The following is a 4,766-nucleotide window of genomic DNA, read 5'->3' as shown; positions in this document are numbered from 1 at the left end:
CCCCCCCCCCCCCCCCCTTTTCCCCCCCCCCCCCCCCCAACAAAGGGCCTAACTCATTTGCTCTTAACCACCTGACTTCATTTGGGTAGAAAATAGATAATTTCCTCAGTAACAAGCCCCTCTAATCCTTTCTAACAACTTTCTCAGAAGAACACCCATAAGGTGTACTAAGCATGTACAAGTTAGCAATAGTGCTAACCATTCAACTATTGTTAGTTTTCCATTTTATTTTTAAAGAAAATTTCAACTATCCATGCTAAACTTTTGGTATGTTTCCTGCAATTTTTTTTTTACTGGGAACAGCACCCATTTTATTTCTAATCAAGCACAATGGATTGTATTACAAAAGATAGAATAGATATTTACTATGTGTAGGAACCTGAGTTTCCAAGTTTTTTCTATTGCCTAGTCCATAAGTAAACATTTTAGTATCTATATTTGTTTTTATATTATTTACATGTACCTCTATATAAAATACTATACATAATTTATAAAAGTAGAAAATGGATACTATATATAACAATATGTATATTGTGTATATATTATATATGTATGTTTATAGGCATAACACAATTCTAATTTTTTTGCTTACATGGTTATATTTTTATTTGTTTGGGTGTTTTCCTTAGGCAAGGACACACCAGTTTGGTGATCGATATTCTATTTAGACCAGCAGTTTTCAAATTCCAGCACTCAGAAGGTTCTTCAAACAGAGATTCCTAAGCCTATCATAAAACTTTTCAATCAGTAGACCTGGAATCGCACCAATAAATTTCTACAAAGCTTGCCGACAACAGGTCAGACACTGAATAATACAGTTCTAATCTATACAATTATTTCTTGGTTGGACCATTCTAGGCCTGGGTTCATTTTTAATATAATCTTTTCCAGAGGCCCAAAATATAGGATTTGAATCAATTTGACCAAGATTGTGTATATCAGTTGACAATTATTGTTTGTTCTTGCTCCTCCTTGGAGAATTATTTTCACATACCTAAATAAACATTCTTAAAACTTCCCTCACTCAGATCAACTGTAGGAAAGGACATCAGAATTAACTGAAAGGTACTTCTTGAATAGAACTTTACTGTTCTTGACCCCACAAAATAATTACAGGCAGTGACTCTGGAAGGGTTATCTGGGAAAAAAACAAAACAAAACAAAACCAGAAAAACAACCCTACAGATCTTTGAATTAGATTAAAGTGTAATGAATAACATGGTACTACACTTAAATTCAATTTGATGCCTCCCAAGTATTTGGAAAAGATTTCAACCGTAATAAGTTGAACATTCTCTGTAATATTATTTACATTTCCTGGAAACTTGCTCACACAATTTGCTTAGCAAACTTTTAGGTCGAGGACAATACAAAGAAAAATTAAGTCCCATAGGTGAGCACGGATTCTAAATGTGTCCTGATGATGAATTTTTTGATAAAGTAAACATACCCTAATTTTCATATGCCTTACATTTTGGTAGAAGAGTATTCCTGCCCTAAAAATAACCTACTTGAAAACCACTCATTCATTTATTCAACAAAGTATTGTACACATGCTCAATGCCTAGCACGGTGTTATGTGTCACCAAATGATAACCATGTGAAAGAACCATGCAAATTCATATGAAATTATAACTATTAAACAAACTTGAAGGAGGCATATCATGCAACAAAATTATTTAATTGTCCTAGGGTAAAATATGCATTGTTTCTTTTTCACTGAGTGACTTACTCGCAAGTATTTATTTTATGGATATCTTTTTTTTTTTTTTTTAAATTGTAGTCTTACTCTGTCGCCCAAGTTGAAATGCAGTGGTACTCTCATAGCCACCGCAGCCTCATCCTGCTGGGTTTAGGTGCAGCCTTCCAAGTAGCTGGAACTACAGGTGTGAGCCACCACACCTGGCTAATTTTTTGATTTATTGTGGAGATGTGATCTCACCAAGTTGCCCAGGCTGGTCTTGAACCCATTGGGTCAGACAATCCTCTCATTTCAGCCTCCCAAAGTGCTGGGATTATAGGCCATCTCTTTTTTTTTTATTTTTTTAAAATTTTTTAAGAGACGAGGCCTCACTCTGTCACCCAGCTGGAGTGCAGTGGCACAGTCATAACTCATAGCAGCCTTTGCCTCCTGAGCTCAAGCGATCCTCAGTCTCCCAAGTAGCCATCACTATAGGCATGTGCCACCACGCCTGCTAATATTAATTTTCTTTTTTTTTTTTTTTTTGTAGAGTCAGGTGACTTATTGTGTTACTCATATTGGCCTCAAACTCTTGTCCTCAAGTGATCCTCTCACCTCAGCTTCCCAAAGTGCTGGGGTTACAGGTGTGAGCCACTACACCCAGCTGTGCTTCAGGGGTATCTTAAATAAAGTACAGACAATCAGATTCAACAGATGTCCTATGGATGTCCATAGCCACAGGGTGTATTGGTTCCCACATGGCTTCTCTTCAGCAGGAACAAATATGTGTGGGGATAAGAGAGGCTACAAGAATGACTGGAGAAATTTAGGTCATCCATTGGCCAGTCACACTTAATATAATTATTAAATAAAGTGGTTAAAGAATACGCTTGTATAACTTCCTTGCCAGGCAGCTCCTGAATCTCATGGGAATAACTGCCAGATCTATGCTCCCTGGTCAAATTTCTTCCTGGGAGATTGTGTCCTGACAATTTCACAAAAAGGAAAACCGTCCTTGCCATTTTGTAAGGCCCACTGCTTTTAGCGTCCCATTCCTAGTCCTCGCACTGATGGGGCCCATATCCTACTCACAAAAAGCCTCGTGAAGAACCTCAGGCTTGGGCCAGTCACATGCACAGAAGGCGCTATTACTCTTAATTTGATAACACAGTAACATTTTCATACTAATCAGAGACTTGCTGGCTGTAATTACTGCACATTATTCCATGGGAAGAAAGAAAATCACTCAAACAAATTTTAAAATAAGATGTTAGTAGGAGTGTGATAAGTGTTTCATTCTTAGCTGCTGGTTTGTTCTCGTGTCTGGACAATATTTCCATTTGTATATTCAAGCTGACCCCAGCGCAGGACTTTTTTTTTTTTTAGATGAAATAGATATTCATGGAAATGGATTCTCTTTTTCCATTTTCTTTCAGGAAGAAAAATATATCAATGTTGCTTTTCTTAAGGAAACCGCCTTTAAAAAAGTTATTTGTAGAATGTGGTTTATCCTTTAAACCATGTCTTGTTCTGATTCCTGAGCTGAGGTCACTGTCTTGTAATGACTCACAGGGTTTGGTAACATCCCTTGCAATAAGGGATAAGCAAGTTTACTCAAAACAAAGGAAGTATAATAAAACCTAGTTAATCAACTAACAGACTTTGGTTTCCCCTAATCAGCCTCTATTCTTCCAGTGCCATTTAAGACGGGAAAGGTGGCAGCACAGCTAGCAGAGGCGCGGTCGCGAGCGCAGCACGGGCCTGCAGCTCTACACCCGCCCTCGCCCGCCTGCCCAAGGCAGCCGGAGCCCAGGCCCGGACCCTGCAGCAGCGCCTTGAGCAGCTCCAGTAGCGGCGCCATGGCCGCGGGAAATGCCTGCAGTCACAACCTCATGGCAGACGGGACCTGTCAGGACGCGGCTATCGTGGGCTATGAGGACTTGCCATCTGTCCCCAGCAAAACCTTCTTTTACATCACGCCCAACGAGGCTGGTGTCCTGGTTGGCAAAGACCGGTCAAATTTCTTCATGAATGGACTGACACTGGGGGGCCAGAAATGTTCTGTGATCCGGGACTCACTGCTGCAGGATGGGGAATTGACCATGGATCTTCGTACCAAGAGCACCGGTGGAGCTCCCACCTTCAATGTCACTATCTCCGTGACTGCCAAGACGCTAGTCTTGCTGATGGGCAAAGAAGGTGTCCATGGGGGGGGGGGGTTGATCAACAAGAAATGTTATGAAATACCTGCAGCGTTCCCGGTACTGACCTCGTCTGTCTCTTTCCCACCACTCCCACAGCTTTTGCTCCCTTCCCATACACACATACACCATTTTTATTTTGGGGGCCATTACTGCCACAGTTTCTCAACCAATTCATCTTTGACAAAGCCTCTAACAACAACCACTAGGGAGAGAGGAGAACCTATTCAGTAAATGGTGCTGGGAAAGCGGGCTGATCACATGAAGAAGATTGAAACAGGACCCCTACCTATCACCAGATGCAAAAATTAATTCTAAATGGATCACAGACCTAAACGTAAAACCTCAAGCTATAAGAATCTTAGGAAACATAGGAGACACTCTTGTGGAAATTGGAACTGGCAACCAATTCCTGTTCAGAACCCTAAATGCCCTTACCTTAAGAAATAAGATAGACAAGTGGGACTCATCAAACTAATGAGCTTTTGAAAAGCAAAAGAAATCATCAAGAGAGCAGGGAGACAACCTACAGAATGGGAAAAAATTTGCCAACTGTATATCCGACAAAGGTCTAACATCTAGGATCTACAAGGAACTCAAACGTGCCAAAAGGAAAAAAACAGTCCCATTAAAAAGGGGTAAGCCGGGCTCGGTGGCTCAGCCTGTAATCCCAAGCCTTTGGGAGGCTGAGGTGAGTGGATTGCCTGAGCCAGCGAGTTCGAGACCCGCCTGGGCAGGCGAGACCTCATCTCTACAATAAAATCAAAAAATTAGCTGGGCGTGGTAGTGCTCTTCCGGCTACTCAGAAGGCTGAGGTGGAAAGGTCGCCGGAGCCCAGCAGGTGGAGGCTGTGGTGGCCAGGAGCAGCCACTGCACTCCAGTCT

The 4,766-nt window shown here is 41.3% G+C and overlaps 1 pseudogene; it reads left to right on the top strand.

Moving 5' to 3' along the window:
- Positions 1–3,540: 3,540 nt before the first annotated feature.
- Positions 3,541–4,766, top strand: part of LOC103255039 — a 2,326-nt pseudogene continuing 1,100 nt past the window's right edge.

The sequence above is a fragment of the Carlito syrichta genome, unplaced genomic scaffold (genome assembly GCF_000164805.1).
Source record: "Carlito syrichta isolate Samal-C Ts95f unplaced genomic scaffold, Tarsius_syrichta-2.0.1 Scaffold287772, whole genome shotgun sequence".
Classification (NCBI taxonomy): Eukaryota; Metazoa; Chordata; class Mammalia; order Primates; family Tarsiidae; genus Carlito; species Carlito syrichta.
The sequence above is the reverse complement of the archived record's forward strand: the minus strand, read 5'-3'. Positions and strand labels throughout refer to the sequence as shown.